Below are 22,817 nucleotides of genomic sequence, written 5' to 3' on the forward strand. Positions count from 1 at the left end.
GTATAAGGTTGTGAAGACAGAGCTGGGGAGGAAATGTCAATCTTTGCAAAACTTTTGTGAATTTCATTTTTATTTTACATGTTACAACTTACAACTTTAATCACAGATTAATAAAGTAAAACTAACCATCAATGAATTAAAGAATAGAAATGTTCATATTAACTAATAAAAATGATACTTCTGGCTTCATTATTCACCAAACAAAACAGATTTCAGAAGTTTAAAGTACTCATGGTCTAAAAAATTGCAGGTACAGGTACTTCTCATATTTCATGCTTGCCGTGAGCAGAAACTTATTTTAAGCTTCTCTGAAAGCCCAATGAGTAATTATTTACGTGGTGTGATGCTGATCCATAGAGATTAGGAATAGTTTGAATTTGATACCTCATTTATGCTGATCTAGCTGTTATGTGCTGGACAATGGTGGAACATTATGTTTGGCTACAGTTCCTTAGGGAAAGGAAAATTAGGCAGAAATCCTAATCTTGTTGGGTTCCAGTGTCCCTGCTGGTGTGTGTGTGTGTGTGTGTGTGTGTGTGTGTGTGTGTGTGTTTGTGTTTGTGTGTGTGTAAGTAATTCTTCATCCAAAACTTTAGTCAGGAGCACTGGTGCAAACCTCTACCAGTCTGTACCTGCTACTTGGAGGAAAGTTCAAGGCTCCTCAATTCTCTTTCTGATCACAAAAAGTCTTGTATTTGGGTGTGGCAATGGCTGGATCCAAGAGATTTGAGAACACCTTTGTTTGATTGATCTTCATAGGTTATTGCCACAATTGGTCATCAATGGTTATCAATTGATTGTTTCCTCCAGCTTTTGAACTGTTTAGGGGCACGTGGCTATCCTTTTAGTGACTAAACTTCTGGCCACTTGCAGTTACAAAGATATCTAATAGATTTATTTAGTAAATTAAGGGCAGAAGATTTGTGTCCTCATCGACATCAGATTTTTTTTTTGGCTCATTTGATTAAACAACTTTGGTTGGACAGAACCTCCCCCGCTCCATGCCAGCATCCCTGAACTCTGCGGACTTTTTTAGTCAGATCAGTGTTATTATTGTAACTTTGATGGCACTTGCAATATTTATAACACCATCAGGTCTCAAGCTGTGGGAGGGGAAATGGCTGCAGCTTTGTATAGCTGGCAGCTTTAGCAAAAGAGAAACAAATATACAATTAAAAAAGGTCCTGCATTTTGCCTGGTACAGTCAACAAGATGCCCATCAATGTTCAAAACTTCCGGCTGAGCAATCCTGGGTACTACGAGTACAAGATCTCTTGGATCTATCTCAAAACAAAGCAATGGAGCTCTTCTCAGTGTCCTGGCCAATACTGATCCCTCAATCAACATCACTAAAAAAAAGAGCATTCAGTCATTATCACATTGTTGTTTGTAAGATCTTAATACACGATACTTAGCTGCCACCTTTTTTTATGTTACTGAAGAAGTACTTCATTGGATGTAAAGCAATTTCATCCTGAGGAAGTTAAATGCACTATATGAATGCAAGTCTTTCTATTCATTTTACATTCCTAATGTCCAACATTTCTACGGCACAAATGACAGACAATATATCACAATATATTTTCCCTTATTTGAGTCTCTTTAAAATGACCTGAGCTAATATATTAGATGCCCAGTGCTGGAAGTGGTGTCTGGTACAATGGAAACGAGTAGGATGGTTTCTCCTATAATTTTCCTCAATTATCTACCTTGTTGCACTGGAGAACTGACATAACTGCCCTGATCTATATCTTATACATCTGATCTACAGTTCTATGCATCTGAGATTGTGTGCAACAGTTTGCCTACCTGCCAGGATACATGACCAAATTTATCGAGTCAGAGAGCAACTTTTGGTTTGCCTTTGTCTCAAGTTTAGCTTTACTCCTGCCACACAACCAATTGTGGATTTCAGTCTTCAGGGGTGGTACACATCATTCCAAGTCTACTCCACCTTTAGCAGAGTATTTTATTCTTTGGACTGTTTTTTATGGCATGAATCATTAGGACATCATCATCCTCTTGTTCTGTTTAAAAGAATTGGTATTCTTTCCAAAGATTGTTTATATGTTCCAAATATCACAAAATACATCTAGATTCCTCTCTTAAATTTACATTGTCAGGTGTCATCTGGTTCAAATATCTTAGCAGCCAGTCAAACAGGAAGGAGAGGGACTTCCTAAATGTTCTGCTAAGCATTGTGTTTAATTGAAATGATCATTTCATTTCAAATAAGCATGTCACAACACTTATCAATCTTGGGTACACATTTGTTGTTCCACTGTCTCATTTGTCCTGTGTGACCAGATCCACAGACCCATCTTTAACAATTTCACATGTCTAATAGAATGTCTGTGAATATTTCCTGTAGGGAACCTTTCAACTTTGTTCCCTTTTCCTGCTTCCTCCTTTTGGAATAACCCAGGGTTTCTCCCTCCAAGGCAGGAGGATGGAAAAGGGAATTTCCAATTTGATTGAGGAAGACTGTTAAATCCTATCCTTCCATAAAACCTTTCCCCTTATCAATATAGTCATTATTTTCTGGAATCACCAGGTCTTCTTGAATTCCAGATGTATCTATTTCAATCTCTAGTTGAGTAATAAACTTGGACTCTACTTTAAGAAAGTTCTGATTTTGAGGACAAACTTGTTTCACCGTTGTATCTTTATTTTTAAATCATCTAATAAACTCATCTCTGCTATGAGACTATTGGGAAAATATTGGTTTTTTTTAACCTGTTTGTCAGGTTAAAAAGTGATCCTCCACAAACCATATCCCAACAGAACTTGATTTATGATGATTCAAGACATTGGTATATATATTGACAAAGATGTAAGGAGATTGGAAACCTCTCCAGGGTATTGGGCTATTACATAAGGTAGACAGTGCAGCAACAGGCCATTCAGCCTAATGTACCTGCTGTGTTTATGCTCTGCTTGAGCCTCCTCCCATCTTTTCTCATTTAAATCTACTATCATAACCATCTATTCCCCTCTTCCTCTATTGCTTGTCTACCTCCTTCCTCTATTAATTGTCTAGCTTCCCCTTAAATATATCTATACTATTCATTTCAATCACTCCCTTTGGTAGCAAGTTCCACATTCTTATTTCTCCTTGGGTAAAGAAGTTTCTTCTGAATTCCCTATTAGATTTCTTGGTAATATTGATTGAGAAAATAGACTGACTTCATCCAGCTTGAGCAATTTAATTTGTTTCTTGTTTGTGATGTGTTACTGTCTCAATCCTTCAATAACAGGTTAGCTGAATCCATGAGTTCCTTGGATTAACAGTCTACAGTAAGTAGCCTAAACTGATAAATTCATTTATTTCCTTTGACGTTCTCAGTTGAAGTTTTAATAGCTTATAAATTAGATTGTGCTGGAAACAATCTCTGTACCAGAAGGGATAAGCTTGAAGAACAGCTGATCTTGGACCTCGGACCTCACTTACCTGCTAGGCATCCCACACAGCTCACCGACAAATCAGATTTGAATTCTTGGCAGTTGCACTGTTGGCAGCAACGCTCAGATAGAAGGAAGGCAATCAGGAGGGGATCAACAGGAACTAGCAATGACCTTCAACCCTACTGTGGAGTCATGAGCAGCATTCAGGCAAGAGATTTTTTTAAGCTTATCTTTTTTGTGGCAGCCTCCAGGTCCCTTTATTTCCATAAAATGAGCAAGTACATTTCCATGAGGGTCTTGGAAATCTTGTTCGCCCTTCGAGGCGAATATGACCAAGTTCATCATCTGTAGTGTTTGGTAGGGTTCTCGTGGGTAAATAAATGATTGCTAAGGCCGATCTATAACCAGAAGGTTCTGCTGCAAATAGGGCCGGATATTGTAGATGATTCCCTTTTGGCCAAGCTGCTGGTTGCATCTCCTTGCATTTTCTCTCTGTCTCTGATATGTGTTTGCTTTCGAAGGAGATCACATCATTTCTTATTTTGCTGTGCATGGTGCAGCCATCCTGGGCAAGCTGCTCCTAGGACACTTTGTTTTAATATTGTTCCACAGTGCAAGGAAACCAGATGTGTCAAATTCCAGGTTGGGTACAAGCAACTATATCTTTGTAGATTACCTTGTTCCCAATATTGGCATCCCTCCACTTATAAGGCAAGCTACTCTTTTTATCCCTTCCTTCACTTGCATCTCCCCCAAGCTCTCCTCAGCAGGCTTTTGGTATAGGCATGTGTTTGGTGGATTAAATCTTGCCATTTATTATGTTGGTCAATCTCCCTCTGATTAGTCAGTGATCTACTGGAATATGCCTCTCTGTGTCCCCTTAGATCTGTATTACCTTCTTTGGATTAGTCTCCATGTAGCTACATTAACCTTGCTAATCCAAGGACTTTAATATCCTTGCACTTCCAGGACCTCACAAGAAGTCAGTTGCTTATTTTACACAGGTAATATCCTCATGCTGTTATCAGATGCTTGCTTTATTCTTATGGATTCACATTTGTTGAATCTATCTAAATTTGACATCATCAACACTCACCATGCTTCATATATTGTACTCACCTGTGCCCCTACATCCCCTCAAACCCCCCATTCCTTCAATTTAATTGCCCCTTACTAATATGCTGTTGTGTTCCACTTGAAAATTGTAAAAAGTAGATTTTAATTTGTGTTTAAATGAAACGATACAACATGATGCATGTCTTTATTAAAACTTTTACGGATAAAAATAAATTGAAATCAGATTAAGCTTTTTTTTTATTTGGATGTTGTGAGTTTTTGGGTGGTGTCCAGCTGCTGAACATTCCTGCATTCAGTTTTCATTCACTGATTTAATTTATTGTTATGATGAGTTCAAACATGAAATACGGGCATGGTCTGAAGTTCTAGGATTAGATTAAAAGTCCCATGTGTGCTCTTTGTCAGGAAATACCAAATAACATCTCATCATGCACTGTCAGAAAAGTACGTTTGGAATACATTTCAATCAGCTACATTTCATTTAAATTTTTTTAGTAAATAATGTTAATAGGATTAAATAAACTTTGTTTCCAAAATTATTTTGCAGTATATAATTTTTCACGTTGAATGCAAATACTTGTACATTCTGGTAATGTCACCTATTCCTGCCTAACCCAAGGGAAAGCCACTATAGTAGTAGTCATGTAACCTCAAAGGTCAACTGGAAATAGAAAAAGTGAATTGAAGAAAAGCTGCCTTACTTATGATTCGTGCTTTGAGAGCCAGTAAACATCAAATTTTCTGTGATTGTGTTTGACATCTGTTTAATTTCTAAAACAATCTATAGCGCTTTGACAGGTTCACCATGTTTAGAAGCCCCTGAAGGTTAGTTTGACATTGTCTTAAGCTACAGAGGTTGCATCCTGTCATCGCTCACATACTGAATGTGCTCTCATGACGATCATGGGACTCAAACAATTTTTTGTAGTTATTTTCTAATACTCAATATGAATGTTCCAAAAGTTCGATAGATCACTACTCATTTTGAAGGGAATATTCTAATGTATGTGTAAACCTATATGGCAAATACCTAATTAATTTGTTAGGAAGTCTCCATAGAGTGAACTGATGCAAAAAATGAAGACCTACGTTCTTGTATAAAATTATATAAAATTAAATAAAATTTACAGCACAAAACAGTTGAGCTCATTGAAATACTCATGGCAGTAGTTTGATTTGCAGCACCTTCCAAATTTCTGCACAAGTGTCAACATTGAGTATTTTTGGTTGTGGTAACACCACATTCCCAAGCAGAATAACACCCCTAACTCAGCCTAATAATGTGCCCTTTGCTCACCTGACCTCAGCTGCACCACTATGATGGTTATATTTCCTAATGCAGCTATTCCCGAATACTGATTCAGTAACAAGCTCCATTCAAACCTATTTTACACGGGCCCTTTAAGGCTGTCAAGAAAGAGAACAATGTTTTGCCCTTGTCTTGGTTCAGATTTAACTCTCATAGATTTTACTTAATATTCTGTCATCTGGCACCAGGGATCAGTGAACATTCTTCAAGAGTTGAGTATGTACCCGTGTCACAGTGACCAAAATCATATAGTTTAAACACCCATTCCCCATGCTTTGGCTGTACACATTCAGTCAAATATGTTAAGCATTGAGTCCACTAATATTTCTAGGTCTCTTTCAGCTCTACCCATGGCATTTTCAACACTGGGGAAGATAAACAAGCTGGCAAAGTCAGTGACTTAGAGTTAACTTAAAAGGAATTATATTTCGTAGAATAAACAAAAATTGAGACAAGTGTGCGCAGATAGCAGAACCGGTTGAACATTTTGTTGATGATGCTGTCTAAGGTCACAGAATCATAGGGTGGAATTTTATGGCCTGTTCGCAACAGTGGGGGGGGGCCGGAAAATGCGGCGAGCCGTTCAAAGGTCCATTGGCTTCAGCAGAACCGGAAAATCCCGCCGGTGGGAAGGACTGTAATATTCCACCCACAGAATAGTTACAGCACAGAAGGAGGCCCATTCAATCCACCATGCTCTCCACAAGAGTAATCTCACTCTCCTGCTTTTTCCCTGCAAATTTCTCTTCAGATGCTTATCCAATAGTCTTTTGAAAGTCCCAATTGTATCTGCCTCAGCCACACTCCCAGTGCATTTCAGATCCAAAGCATTTGCTGCGTAAAGAAAATTCGTCTTCATGCCGCATTTGATTCTTTTACCAATCACCTTAAATTGGTGTCTGCTGGTTCTGACCCTTCTACCAATGGGGACAATTTCTCTCAATTTCAAAATTGATAAAGAAGAGGTATTCTTCTCCAAGATCTCTCCACCATGAATTTGAACAAATCTCTTCTTTGAGGAGAACACCCCTAGCTCCTCAAATCTAACCACTGAAGTCCTTCACCCCCAGAACCATTCTTGTAAATCTTTTATGTACCATCTCTAAAGCCTTCACATCCTCCTGAAAGTATGATGCCCTGAGATAGACACAATACTCCATTTGTTTTATAGAGATTCACCAAACTTCCTTGCTTTTGTATTCTTTGCCTCTATTTATAAAGCCCAGGATGATGTATGCCTTATTAATCACTTTCTCAATCTGCCCTGCCACCTTCAACAATTTGTGCACATATACCCCCAGGATTCTCTGTTCCTAAACTCCTTTAGAATTATGTCCTTTATTTTCCAATGGCTCTCTTCCTTCTTCTACCAAAACATACCACCTCACACTTCTTTGCATCAAATTTCATCTTCTACACGTTCGCCCATTTAACCAACCTATGATCTCTTGAACTCTACCACCATACTCCAGACAGTTCATAATACTTCCAAGTTGTGTATCATCTGCAACTTTTGAAATTGTATCATTAATATATGTATCATTAATATATAATACATAGAAAACAGCAGTCCTAGTACTGACCCCTTGGGGAACAACACTGCATAACTTCCTCCAGTCTGAAAAACATCTGTTCGCCACTACTCTCTATTCCTGTCACTCAGCCAACTTTGTGTTCATGCTACCATTTTCCCTTTTATTCCATGGGCTACAACTTTGCTGGCAATTCCATTATGTGGCACTTTATCAAATGCCTTTTGAAAGCCTACATACACCACATTACTCTCATCAACCATCTGAAGCATAACTGATTAAGGAGAGCTGGATGATTGAGGATCTTAGCTTATCAGAAAAAGTTAATCAAGTTAGGTAAACATGTTTTACCTTTAACAAATCCATGCTGTCTTCCCTAATTAATACACACTTGTCCAAGTGGCTGTTAATTTTCTCCCAGATCATCATCTCGAAAACATTTCACACAACTGATGTTAAACTGACTGGCCTGTAGTTGTTGTGCTATCCTTACACCCTTTTCTGAAAAGGGTATAACATTTGCAATTCTCCAGCCCACTGGTAGGAAGATTGGAAAGTTATGACCAGTGCCTGCGTAATTTCCACCCTTACTTCCCAGAGCTTCCTTGGATGTATCTGATCCAGTGCTAGTGACTTACCAACTTTAAGTACAGCCACCTTTCTAATACCTCTTTATCAATTTTCAGCTCATCCAAAGCCTCAATTACCTTCACTTTCACTATGATATTGGCAGTAGATGCAAAGTACCCATTTAGTACCTCAATCTGAGATAGAATTTTACCCATTACAAATATCAAGGCCTTTCAAAAAAGATAAATATAGTTGTTATAGCTTAACACTTCATTCACCCCATCTGCAAACACAGGATTTGAAAGGAACTGGAAGCAGATGTCCAGATATCACCTAACCACTGTCTGCTTGCGGTTTCTGATTATTATCTTGCAGTTCATGGCAGATCCACAATCATCCAGCTCTCCTTAATTATTTATGCTTCAGAAATTAACTTTGGATAAACACCCAATTAATTCATTGAGTACAGGTTGGTATCCGAGCTGGAAATTGCTGCATCTTCTTGGCGTTTTAGCCATTAGCGTTAATCAATCAATACAGTGGTGGCACCACGTTTGAATGGCCACTTCCTCACCCTGATCTGTTCTAATGAATTCTCCGGCAGATTTTGGGGTAAATTCGGCAACAGCCTAACATATGGCATTTGTGGCTAAACGCAGCATTTTTGAATATTGCAGGGGTAGAATTTTGCCCTTGGCGGGCAGGCTCGGCAGGAGCGGGTGGGGGTGGTCGGGAATCTGATCGCTGCCCACGATCGGGGCCAGCGGAAGGTGATTTCACACTGGGCCAATTAAGGCCTGCCCAGCGGGAAAGGCGGCTGGGGAAGCTCCGAGAAGGGGCGGGTGGGGGCACGTTGTCCACTGGGTCCAATGGCAACCCAGCAGCCGATTCAAAAGTGGCGCAGGCAGCGCCAGGGAGGCTGCCTGTGTTAGAGTTGTAGCCAGGAAGGAGAATCCATGCGGGAGCTGAGGTCGGCGGGGCATTCGGCCTTGCGTTGCTCCGACGAGTGCCTTGCAGCCCTGCTGGAGGAGGTGGCTGCCAGAAGGGATACCTTTGTCCCCAGAGACGGAAGGAGGAGGCCACCGCACCTCGCCAAGAAGGCATGGGAGGAGGTGGCATCCCATGTGAGCAGCCACAACGTGCCACAACCCACAACATGGGTGCAGTGCCGGAGGCGCTTCAATGATCTGCTGCGATCGGAAATGGTGAGTACTGTGTTGGCATGTGTCAGTGTGGAAATCAGTTAAGGGCTAGCCATGCCCCTGTGGAGCTCAGGGGTGTTAGAGTCTGAGCGGTACCTGTCAATGACGCCGGAGCTGGCCAAAGGGGTGAGTCCTGGTTGCTTGGACTAAGTGCCTTGCGGGTTGACGGCCACGAATTGGATGTGGCATGCGAGGAGGTCCTCCTCAGTTGGCCAAGCTGTAATGGCGCTGCAGGTAGAGAGTAGACTAATCAATGCTCCTCTATCCTTTCAGGAGAAGGCATCCCATAACAATATTGAGAGGTTGAGGACTGGCGAATGAGGACAGCTCCTCATCCTCACCTGCTATGAGCAGGAGGCCTTGGAGCTCAAGAGGCGGCACGCACCTCAGTCAACCAGCTGCGGCGAGGCTGGGATGTCAGATGAAGGTAAGAGTGCAGTGCACACAGGTAAGATTTTCAGATACTGCAACCATTCTCGTGTAGTCTCTCCATTGATGTGAACCTCGAACCTGGAGACTCCATTGATAATCAAAAGATGAGGGCACCATGATGCAAAACCTCCGTTGTCTCACCAGGGTGCCTGGTATGCACAGTGACAGTGTGGTGACTTTCACGAATGACATTTTCTCTTCTCCCTTTTAGGTTCACCAGTAGGCATTCGCACAGAGGACCTTGAAAGGCCACCCCTTTACCCGGAGGACCACCAAGCTCCCCACGCACCTGCGTCACACCATCTCTGTCAAGCAGGCACCAATGCAAATACCAGCGCCTCGGTGGGCATTAGATCGGCGTCTAGTATCTCAGTGCACATTCACTTAAGGTGCAGGCGGAGGCAGAGAGTGCCCAGGGCTCCTGCTGTCGGAGGACTGCTGGAGACCAGGACAATGCTCAGTCGAAGGCTGATTATGGGCCTCTGGAGTCGTACATTAGGCAGCAGATGCTGGAAGTCCAGCAGGGTGTGTGGGAGATACAAGAAGGAATGCGTGCTATGGTCTTCGTTTGGGAGGAGTCCCTGTGGAGCATGACCACTGCGTTGACCCTCATGGCCGAATGCAATGCCTCCTCCATGGAGAGAGTGGCGACTCTCATGGAGTGGCTGCTCCAGGGACAGAATCAGGGGTCCCTGGGGATGCACTCGAACCTGCAAGCCCACACACAGGCAATGACCTCAGCTGGTCAGTGTCCATGTAGGAGATGGATGGGGCACCCAATATCCCAGCTAGGTGCCCATCCATCAATGGTGAGCAGGGAGTTCCAGAGTGATCTCACGTTGGCGCATGAGCTGCCTGTCGTTTCTGCAGGCTCCTCTCAGGGCGCTCTGGATGACGGCAGCAGCTCCTCCGCCAGTGACCATGGCATCCGATGAGGCTGCGGCGACTGGGAAGATGCCAGTCTTGACACTGGCCGGTCCCTCTCATGTGGGGCCAGCACAGGCTCTACGGGCCAGAGGACAACCGCCAAGGGTCATCAAGGCCAACAAGACAGCAGAGTCAGCAGGCTGTCTCCAATGCCGGTGCCAGCGAGGGGGGGAGCATCTAGACGGAGAACCCACAAACGTAAATTTAAAGCACCTTAAGCACAAGGCGGGCTTATCACGGGTGATATTTTGTTCCTCCCTTTTGTTTTGAGTTTTTTAATGCTATGATAAACAACACCAGTTAATGTTTAGTTCAGCAATGTGTCGCGTGCAACATTAAATGACGTTTTATTTTATGCTGTTGGCCTGAGTATGGTTCATTTGTTCTGTAGGTACAGGGTAGGCCATTATATAATGATGGACATGAGTCTCCTGAAATATTATTGCACAGGCAGAGTGTATGTTGGTGGCCAAGGAAATGTTCCTCTCTGGGATTGAGCTTGGAGGCTGCAGCCGTGGCATGTGGTGGTGGTTCTTGTTTGGTAGGCTAGCTTGAAAGAGCATTGAATCAAAGCATCCTGGGTGTCCCTGCCCCCATGGAGGTTAAGCAGATCTGTGTCCACGCCCTCAGTGTTCTCCTCACTGTACTTGTCCTCAGACTCACTACTCGACTCATCATCTGTTGCCTGTGCAGTTGCGTCAGCATCCTCTTCCTCCATTGAGTTCCCCCTTGCCAGTGCCAAACTGTGGAGAGCGCGGCATGCTACCACTGTTAGTGACACCCGCTCTGGGGAGTATTGCAGTGCACCCCCTGAATGGTCCAGGTATTGGAAGCGCATCCTGATAAGACCAATGGTCCTCTCTATCACTGTCCTTGTGGCTCCTGTTGTACTGCTGCTCGGCCTCCGTTCTTGGGTGGCGGGGAGGTGTCATGAGCCATCTTTTCCCGGGATAGCTCTTGTCACCCAGCAGCCACCCATCCAGTCGGTTGGAGCACTGAAGAGCCTTGGAACCTGGAAGTGTCTCAGGATGTAAGGATCATGGTTGCTGCCAGGTAAAATCCCTTCCTGTTGACGAAGGCACCCAGCTGATCTGCCGGTGCCTTGATGGCCAACATGCATGCAGGGGACCCTGGAAGCAGGGGAACCCAGCAATCACTACAAAGCCTTTGGCTCAGTCAGCCTGGCTGGCCTTGTCCATGCGAAAATGAATGAATATCAATGCATGCCTGAACAGAGCTTCTGTCACCAGTTTGAACCAATTGTGGACAGCTGATTGGGAGACTCCACGCAGTTCCCCCACTGAGCCCTGGAAAGAGCTGCAGGCACAGAAGTTGAGGGCCACTGTGACCTCCAAAGCCACTGGCAAGGGGTGCTTACCCACACAGTTGAAGCTGATCTCAGGCCCGATCCTCTGACAAATGGAGTTGACAGTCTCTCTGGAAAGGCAGACCATCCTTCGGCATTGTATCTCAGACATATTGAGGTAGCTGCATCGCCGCCTCTAAATCCTGGCAGCAAGTAGTCTTCTGTGGCCCCTTCCACCTTTGATTTCCCATCGGTCCCGCCCCCACCATGCCTGTGCCTCTCTTCCCGTAGGTCCCTCTCCTGGAAGCTGCATTGGGGGATCTGGCATCCTCTCCCTTCTGCCCCTCTCTTCCTCTTCAGAGGAGGTGCCTCCAGCAGAGACCACAATCCCCATTACCAGGATTATGGAAGGCTGTCTGATACCTGGAAGGGCCTGCATAGTCTGAATCCTCCGGGGGCCTGGAAGACAACAAGGAATCTTGAAATGAAGCCTATAGATGAACAGAATGCAGCTCTGAATTGAGATGAAGCTGTCCAGCTCACTTAAGCAACCAGCAGCAGATGATCTCCAAAACTCCTCATTACACACACTGACAATGCTGCTGGCCCTTCTTATCCCGCCCATGGACGAGCTTTTGCAAATTGTGGCCATTTTGCCCATGCAACCGCCGAAAATTCGCACAGGCTATGTAAAATCGGTGACAACTGGTGTGTCAAGGGCCTTAACTGGCCTCTTAATTAATGCCGGTGAGACTCGTCACCTGCGTGCGCCCGCCAAGCGAAATATCACGAGAGTGCGGGTCAATGTCAGGGCGCTCAGCCGACATCAACGCATATTTTTTCACACTCAAGCAGGTCGGGCGCACATTCACTTGCCGAGTGAAAAATTCTGCCCCAGGTGATTAAGACTATAGTCGAAGACAACACTGATCCTGTATAAAAAAATTATAGCTAAAAATCTGAGCACAGAACGTAAATAGTTTAATGCTTAAAGCACCAATCATAAGTTTTTTTTGTGATGTCATTTCAGTGTTTGCATTTATTCTGCAGAACAAAAATTAAGCATCTATTCAAAACCAGTGAACTCACCCTCTTCCACATTGAATGGCTATTGATAATATTACTGTATTATTATACACAAGTTAGTAAATTGTCTATCTTTTACCCCAGGCAACGACTGCAATACCTGAATTTCAATGTTCTATCTGATTTACACGATTGTAAAACCTGTTAGCAGGAATCTGAGGCAGCGCTGAAGGGCATTCAGCTTCCATCATAGTCAAAACAGAAGGAAGTTACAAGCATCAACACTGTCCTGGAATTCAGAAAACTTGGAGGAACAAAGATAGGCTTGTTTTGTTTGAGTTGGACATTTTCTATATCCATTGATCTTTGATATTAAGAGTATGAAGAATGCTTTGCTGTTCTTCGTGTAGAAATAGGTAGCAAGTGCCCAGTCACTTACCTTGGCAGCTAAAGCCTTTTTTATTGATAAATTTTCCATAATATCTGAGAGATGAGTTCAATGTTACTGATAGTCCATAGGTACCTCAACCAGTAACCATTCTTTATATGTGAACCTATAAAACTGAGGTGCGACAGGAGTCTTCTGAAAAATCACAGCCAAGTCTAAAATATGATATTTACACACTTGCACAATCTAGCAGGGATCACGGAATTGGAGTGAGGAACAGGAACGGTGACATTATTTTTCCTACCCCTTCACCTCCTGACTAGTCCACAGCATTAAGAATGTTCATGGTGCCCTAACTCACTTTATTTATTACTGATAAACTCAGATTTTGATTCTTGGTACCTTTGCTTTTTTTTTATTCATTCAAGGGGTGTGGGCTTCGCTGGCTAGGCCAGCATTTATTGCCCATCCTTAATTACCCTTAAGAGGGTGGTAGTGAGCTGTCTTCCTGAACCGTTGTCATCCATGTGGTTTAGGTACGCCCACAGTGCTATTAGGGAGGGAGTTCCAGGATTTTGACCCAGTGACAGTGAAGGAACAGTGAAATATTTCCAAGTCAGGATGATGAATAGCTTGGAGGGGAACTTGCAGGTGGTGGTGTTCCCAAGTGGTCGTGGGTTTGGAAGGTGCTGTCTAAGGAGCCTTGGTGAGTTCCTGCATTGTATCCTGTAGGTCGTGCACACTGCTGCCACCCTGTGTCAGTGGTGGGGGGAGTGAATGTTTGTGGATGGGGGTGCCACTCAAGTGGTCTGCTTTGTCCTGGATGGTATCAAGCTTCTTGAGGGTTGATGGAGATGCACTCATCCAGGCAAGTTGCGAGTACTCCATCATACTCCTGACTTATGCCTTGTAGTTTGTGGACAGGCTTTGGGGAGTCAGGAGGTGAATTAATTGCCACAGGATTCCTAGCCTCTGACCTGCTCATATAGCCACAGTATTTATATGGCTAGTCCAGTTCAGGTTCTGGTCAATGGTAATCCCCAGAATGTTGATAGTGAGGGATTCAGTGATGGCTATGCCATTGAATATCATGGGGCAATGGTTAGATTCTCTCTTGTTGGAGATAGTCATTGCCTGGCATCTTTGTGGCACGAATGTTACTTGCCACGTGACAGCCCAAACCTGCATGTTGTTCAGGTGCTTGCTGCATTTGGACATGGACTGCTTCAATATCTGAGAAGTCGTGAATGGTGCTGAACATTGTGCAATCATTGGCCAACATCCCCACTTCTGACCTTATGATGGAGGGAAGGTCATTGATGAAGCAGCTGAAGATAGTTGGGCCTCAGACACTACCCTGAGGAACTCCTGCAGTGATGTCCTGGAACTCAGATGATTGAACTCCAAAAACCACAACCATCTTCCTTTGTGCTAGGTTAACTCACTTCCTGACTCCTCAAAGCCTGTCTGCAATCTACAAGGCACAAGTCAGGATCGTGAATGCAGCTCCAACAACCCTCAAGACGTTTGACACCAACCAGGACAAAGCAGCCCACTTAATTGGCAACACAAAAACAGAATTACCTGGAAAAACTCAGCAGGTCTGGCAGCATCGGCGGAGAAGAAAACAGTTGACGTTTCGAGTCCTCATGACCCTTCAACAGAACTTGAGTGAATCCAAGAAAGGGGTGAAATATAAACTTTTTTAAGGTCGGGGGTGGGGGGGGGGGTGGGTTTGGGTGGGGGAAGAGAAGTGAAGGGAGTTGGTGTGGTTGTAGGGACAAACAAGCAGTGATAGAAGCAGATCATCAAAAGATGTCACAGACAACAAAACAAAAGAACACATAGGTGTTAAAGTTGGTGATATTATCTAAACGAATGTGCTAATTAAGAATGGATGGTAGGGCACTCAAGGTATAGCTCTAGTGGGGGTGGGGAGAGCATAAAAGATTTAAAAATATTTTAAAATAATGGAAATAGGTGGGAAAAGAAAAATCTATATAATTTATTGGAAAAAACAAAAGGAAGGGGGAAACAGAAAGGGGATGGGGATGGAGGAGGGAGCTCAAGACCTAAAGTTGTTGAATTCAATATTCAGTCCGGAAGGCTGTAAAGTGCCTAGTCGGAAGATGAGGTGTTGTTCCTCCAGTTTGCGTTGGGCTTCACTGGAACAATGCAGCAAGCCAAGGCCAGACATGTGGGCAAGAGAGCAGGGTGGAGTGTTAAAATGGCAAGCGACAGGGAGGTTTGGGTCATTCTTGTGGACAGACCGCAGGTGTTCTGCAAAGCGGTCGCCCAGTTTACGTTTGGTCTTTCCAATGTAGAGGAGACCACATTGGGTGCAACGAATGCAGTAAACTAAGTTGGGGGAAATGCAAGTGAAATGCTGCTTCACTTGAAAGGAGTGTTTGGGCCCTTGGACGGTGAGAAGAGAGGAAGTGAAGGGGCAGGTGTTGCATCTTTTGCGTGGGCATGGGGTGGTGCCATAGGAGGGGGTTGAGGAGTAGGGGGTGATGGAGGAGTGGACCAGGGTGTCCCGGAGGGAACAATCCCTACGGAATGCCGATAGGGGGGGTGAAGGGAAGATGTGTTTGGTGGTGGCATCATGCTGGAGTTGGCGGAAATGGCGGAGGATGATCCTTTGAATATGGAGGCTGGTGGGGTGATAAGTGAGGACAAGGGGGACCCTATCATGTTTCTGGGAGGGAGGAGAAGGCGTGAGGGTGGATGTGCGGGAGATGGGCCGGACACGGTTGAGGGCCCTATCAACTACCGTGGGTGGAAAACCTCGGTTAAGGAAGAAGGAGGACATGTAAGAGGAACTGTTTTTAAAGGTAGCATCATCGGAACAGATGCGACGGAGGCGAAGGAACTGAGAGAATGGGATGGAGTCCTTACAGGAAGCTGGGTGTGAGGAGCTGTAGTCGAGGTAGCTGTGGGAGTCGGTAGGTTTGTAATGGATATTGGTGGACAGTCTATCACCAGAGATTGAGACAGAGAGGTCAAGGAAGGGAAGGGAAGTGTCAGAGATGGACCACGTGAAAATGATGGAGGGGTGGAGATTGGGAGCAAAATTAATAAATTTTTCCAAGTCCCGACGAGAGCATGAAGCAGCACCGAAGTAATCATCGATGTACCGGAGAAAGAGTTGTGAAAGGGGGCCGGAGTAGGACTTGAACAAGGAATGTTCCACATATCCCATAAAGAGACAGGCATAGCTGGGGCCCATGCGGGTACCCACAGCCACACCTTTTATTTGGAGGAAGTGAGATGAGTTGAAGGAGAAATTGTTCAGTGTGAGAACAAGTTCAGCCAGACGGAGGAGAGTAGTGGTGGATGGGGATTGTTCGGGCCTCTGTTCGAGGAAGAAGCTAAGGGCCCTCAGACCATCCTGGTGGGGGATGGAGGTGTAGAGGGATTGGACGTCCATGGTGAAGAGGAAACGGTTGGGGCCAGGGAACTGGAAATTGTTGATGTGACGTAAGGTGTCAGAGGAATCACAGATGTAGGTGGGAAGGGACTGGACAAGGGGAGAGAGAGAAGGGAGTCAAGATAACGAGAAATGAGTTCTGTGGGGCAGGAGCAAGCTGAGACAATCGGTCTACCGGGACAGTTCTGTTCGTGGATTTTGGGTAGGAGATTGAAGCGGGCTGTCCAAGGTTGGGCAACTATCAGGTTGGAAGCTGTGGGAGGAAGATCCCCAGAGGAGATGAGGTCAGTGACAGTCCTGGAAACAATGGCTTGATGTTCAGTGGTGGGGTCATGGTCCAGGGAGAGGTAGGAGGAAGTGTCTGTGAGTTGACGCTCAGCCTCCGCGAGGTAGAGGTCAGTGCACCAGACAACAACAGCACCACCCTTGTCAGCGATTGTCATTGATGACAATGTCAGGGTTGGACCTGAGAGAATGGAGTGCAGTAAGTTCAGAGAGAGAGAGATTAGAATGGGTGAGAGGAGCAGAGAAATTGAGACGACTAATGTCACGCCGACAGTTCTCAATGAAAAGATCAAGAGAAGGTAAGAATCCAGAGGGAGGGGTCCAGGTGGAGGGAGAATATTGGAGGTGGGTGAAAGGATCTGTTGAATGGGGAGAGGACTCCTGCCCAAAGAAGTGAGCCCGGAGACGAAGACGGCGGAAGAAGAGTTCAGCATCATGCTGAGCCCGAAATTCATTGAGGTGAGGGCGTAAGGGTATGAAGCTAAGTCCTTTGCTGAACACTGAACGTTCAGCATCAGAGAGGGGAAGGTCAGGGGGTATAGTGAATACACGGCTGGGGCTGGGATTGGAAGATGGAGTGGGGACAGAGGGACAGGCAGGGGTGGAGGGTCCTAGATGGATGTTGGTGTCGATGAGTTGTTGGAGCTTGCGTTCCTTAGCACTTGAGAGAAAGAGAAAAAGTTTCTTGTTGAGGCGTCGTTCCCATCCACAAACAATCACTCCCTCCACCACCGACACAAAGTAGCAGCAGTGTGTACTGTCTGCGAGATGCACTGCAGGAACTCACCAAGGCTCCTTAGACAGCACCTTCCAAACCCACAAAAAAGCAACTGAGAGTTTTCCCACTGATTCCATTCGATCCAATTTTCTAGGGCGCCTTGAAGCTACTTGGTCAAATGCGATTTTGATGTCAAGGGCAGTCACTCTCACCTCACCTCGGTAGTTCAGCTCTTTTGTCCATGTTTGAACCAAGGCTGTAATGAGGTGAGGAGCTGAGTGGCCCTGGCGGAGCCCAAAATGAACATCAGTGAGCAGGTTATTGCTAAGCAAGTGCTACTTGATAGCACTGTTGATGACCCCTTCCATTGCTTTACTGATGATCGAGAGCAGACTGATGAGTCGGTAATTGGCTGGGTTGGATTTATACTGCTTTTTATGTACAGGATATACCTGGGCAATTTCCCACATTGCTGCAACTGCCAGTGTTGAAGCTGGACAGGAACAGCTTGGCTAGGGGCGCGCCAAGTTCTGGAGCACAAGTCTTCAGTACTATTGCCGGAATATTGTCACGGCCCATAGTCTTTACAGTATCCAGTGCCTTCAGGTATTTCTTGATATCACGTGGAGTGAGTCGAATTGGCTGAAGACTGGCATCTGTGATGCTGAGGACCTCTGGAGGAGGCTGAGACGGATCATCCACTCGGCACTTCTGGCTGAAGATTGTTGAGAATACGTCAGGCTTATCTTTTGCACTGATGTACTGGGCTCCTCCATCATTGAGGATGGGGATATTTGTGGAGCCTCCTCTTCCAGTGAGCTGTTTAATTGTCCACTACCATTCACGACTGGATGTGGCAGGACTGCAGATCTTAGATCTGATCTGTTGGCTGTGCAATCACTTAGCTCTGTCTATCACTTGCTGCTTATGCTGTTTGGCATGCAAGTAGTCCTGTGTTGTAGCTTCATCAGGTTGACAGCTCATTGTTAGGTATGTCTGGTGCTTCTCCTGGCATGCCCTCCTGCACTCTTCAATGATCCAGGTTGATCCCTGAACATAAGTATTGACCATGTTATGGCATAGCGGATGGTAAACGCTGAGCTGCTCAAATCCCAGAGAGAAACTTGAAAAAGCTGCCACAACTGTTTTGCAATTTGTATTTTATTTTGAGATGCGTGTCTTGAATTCAGTAATAATGAGCCCACCGACTTTAAAGGTTTTTTTACAAAACTAAATTAAACATTTATTAATAGAAGAAAAGATTTTAAGTGCATACATAGGCCTACAAATTACTAGTATAGTAACTCCTAACTCCCCTTATTAATCTGACTCCCAGTTACACCTCCATTAAATCAACAGTAAAACAAAATAGAATTAAACAGACCCAGGCAAAGCACACAATACCATGGACAGTGATATTCAAAGTGATAAAAACAAAAAAACTGCGGATGCTGGAAATCCAAAACAAAAACAGAATTACCTGGAAAAACTCAGCAGGTCTGGCAGCATCGGCGGAGAAGAAAAGAGTTGACGTTTCGAGTCCTCATGACCCTCAAGTTCTGTCGAAGGGTCATGAGGACTCGAAACGTCAACTCTTTTCTTCTCCGCCGATGCTGCCAGACCTGCTGAGTTTTTCCAGGTAATTCTGTTTTTGTTTTGGATATTCAAAGTGAGTTTTCTTAGCTTCGGTTCCTATAGACAGCAACTTGATGTACAGAGGCTGGAGGCTTTTCACACTTGTGTTAGATCTTAAAATGCCTTCCCCCTTACATGTAAGCTCATTCCTTTATACATGTTTCTCCCTTTTTAATGTAAATTCCATTGTTCCAATATGTCTTTGCCACTTTACTTTTCTTAATCTTTCATAGTACTCATATCATCAGTAACCTTTGGGAAAAATAAACACACTGTTTGGCTTAGCTTCTTATGGCTAGGTGTAACATCACACCATCTCTTTGAAATTCAAACTAATTTATCTAAAAATGCAAATGTTCCTCACACCTCACATTCTAAAACTTCAGCCATGTTTACGTATTTAGCATTTCAAACCTACCTTCCCTTTTGATAACTCAAAAGCTCCAGACCAACTGCCTCCAATTCAATTAAATCCCCCATATACATACATCCACACAGAGAAACTAATCCAAACCCCACTATTAAACTATCTTTACAATAAATCACAATATTATGAAAATTATTATATTTTCTTGACAAGCAGTACTTGGGAACAGACTTATCCTTTCTCTGCTCTGAATGACTAGTTGTGTTTTCCTATGATAGATAGGAATAGCAATTCCTGCTGCGATTGATACAAAGCTTGATGTGTTTGTTATTAAACAATGCTTGCTCTTGTTAGCCTGAACTGTAGAAAGAGAGTACCTTTTAAATAAAAATGATAAGGATAGAACTTGAAGCAAATTTTGAATCTGAAATACGCTAAATTTCGACTTTATGGGTTCATTTGTGAATACCCAATTTTAAAAATTTATTCATTAAGTTTCTATAAATTGCCTACTATATGCGCAGTTCCAATCCTCTACCAGTGCTACGTTGACTATTTAAGAGATGCAAAGGTTACTTGCAGATCAATTGACTGGTTTAACCAATTCAACCACCATTCCGCTCATATCTCTGTCTAGCAGACTGGCTGAGTCAAAAACTTCCCATACTGAGAACTATGGGTGTAAATTCACCTGCTTCCATTCTGTGACACATACCTGCCATTGTCTTTTCTGTATCTGTTCAGTTGTTTATTGATATCATGTAGAGTGAATCAAATTGGCTGAAGATGGGCATCCTGTTGGTTGAGATCTCAAGAGAAGGCTGAGATCGATCATCTGTTCAGCACTTCTGGATGTCCACCACTATTCATGACTGGAAGTGGCAGGACTGCAGAGTTTTGATATGGTCATTTGGCTGTGGGATCACTTAGTTGTGGGATCACTTAGCTTTGTTTATAGCTTGCTGTGTCTATTGTTTAGTGTGTATGTGTTCGTAACTTCATCTTTAAGTGAGCCTTGTAATGCTCCTGGAATGCTCTTCTACACTCCTCATTAAACCAGGTTGAGCCCCTGACTTGATGGTAATGGCACAGCGAGGGATATGCTGGGCCATGAAGTGACAGATTGTGGTGGAATACAATTCTGCTGCTGCAGATGGCCCAGTTTTGAGCTGCTACAACTGTTCTGAAACTATCCCATTTAGCATGGTAGTATCATACACGATGGAGGATGTCCTCAGTGTGAAAGAGATTTTGCCTCCACAAGATTTGTGCAGTGGTTACTTCTTTCAATACTATCATGGACAGATGCAACTATAATAGGTAAATTGGTGAGGGCAAGATCAAATAGGTTTTTCCCTCGTGTTGGTTCTCTCACCACTTACCAAACATCCAGTCTGGCAGCTACATTATGATTCAGCCAGATTGATCAATAGTAGTGCTACTGAGCCACTCTTAGTGATGGACATTGAAGTCCCCCAACCAGGGAACATTTGTGCACTTGATACCCTCAGTGCTTTTCTAAATAGTATTCAAGATGGAGAAGGCGATTCATCAGCTGAATATGGATGATAGGTTGTAATCAGCAGGAAGTTCCTCTCAAAGTCACTCAACATCCTGACTTGGAAATATATTGCTGTTCCTTCACTGTCGCTGGGTCAAAATCCTGGAACTCCCTTCCTAACACCACTGTGGGTGTACCTACACCACATGGACTGCAGTGCATCAAGAAGACAGCTCACCACCACTTTCTCAAGGGCAACTAGGGGTGGACAATAAATGCTGGCCTAGCCAGAAAAGCCCACATCCCCTGAATGAATAAAAAAAGTTTCCTTCTCCACATTTTGACCTGATGCCATGAGATTTTATGGTGGCCAGAATCAATTTTGAGAACTCACAGAGCCACTCCCTCCCAACTATATACCACTGTGCTGCCACCTCTGCTTAGACAGGACAAACCCAGGACTGGTGATGGAGGAGTGTAGGACATTGGTTGAAGTTCTGATTCTATGAAGTTCTGATTCAGTGAATATAATTTTGACAGGCAGCCGCTTTACTAGAATGGGGGACAGTTTTCCCAAATCTATCACAAGTTTGCAGATGTTCGTGAGGAGAACTTTCCAGAGTATGCTGGGCTGGGTGCATCTTTAATAATCTCCAAATATGATGTCCAGGTTGATGCCACATGGTCCATCTTGTTTTATTCTTATTTTACTTCTCTTCAGTGGTATGATACATGCAAGTAGCTTGCTTGGCTATTTCAGAGGGCAATTAAGAGTCAACCACACTGCTGTGGATCTGGAGTCACATGTAGGCCAGACAGGGTAAAGACAGCAGGTTTCCCTCCCTAAAGGACAACAGTGAGCCAGATATAGGAACCTAGTTTTCTCTTTTCCATAGGATGGCAGGAACTATGTTAATAAACTAAGTAGCGTTTCGGCAATAAAAGTATATGACATCAGTAATCTAAAGTGTTTGTTCAATTTAAAATAGGGTTAACTAGAAACCCATTAGAAACAGATTAAAAAAAGAAATAAAGTAACTGAACTGTTGAGCTATATGTGGTACATATCATTTGGATCACATATGTATGCTTCAAATTAAAATGAATTAGGATGATCTGTGCAGAGGGTTTGCTGCATGGACATCTTTGTGGTCTTGAGATGATCAACAAAGCCATATTGTGTATGCAACTCCCATGAGTTATTTGAAAACTAATTAGGTCACGAACATGACAGGAGATAACTCAAACAAAAGAAAAATCAGAAAGGGGAATTAGATTAACTGTCTATTGAGAGGAAGTTATACTTACTTTACAATTGGAAGTTAAACGGTATTTTCTGATTTTGGAGACGGCAAGAACAACACAAAAGTTCTTCCTTGCTAATGTTCTTCCTTTCTGTAGAAGGCCAGTTTCCACAGAATTTGAATGCACCTCCTGTAATGTTCTCAATTAATAATTTGATGTGTGTGAGCCGAGGGTATGAGCATTGGCATATTACTTCACCAAAGGAGATATCACAACCAACCACAATTCATCCCTCATCCAATGTCAACATCTCCTCTGGAGATCTTTCCTCCATCTGGCCTTCTACAGAAAGGAAGAACATTAGCAAGGAAGAACTTTTGTGTTGTTGATGCCATCTCCAAAATCAGAAAATACCGTTTAGCTTCCAACTGTGAAGTGAGTATAACTTCCTCTCAATGGACA

This window comes from Carcharodon carcharias, chromosome 20 (genome assembly GCF_017639515.1).
Source record: "Carcharodon carcharias isolate sCarCar2 chromosome 20, sCarCar2.pri, whole genome shotgun sequence".
NCBI lineage: Eukaryota > Metazoa > Chordata > Chondrichthyes > Lamniformes > Lamnidae > Carcharodon > Carcharodon carcharias.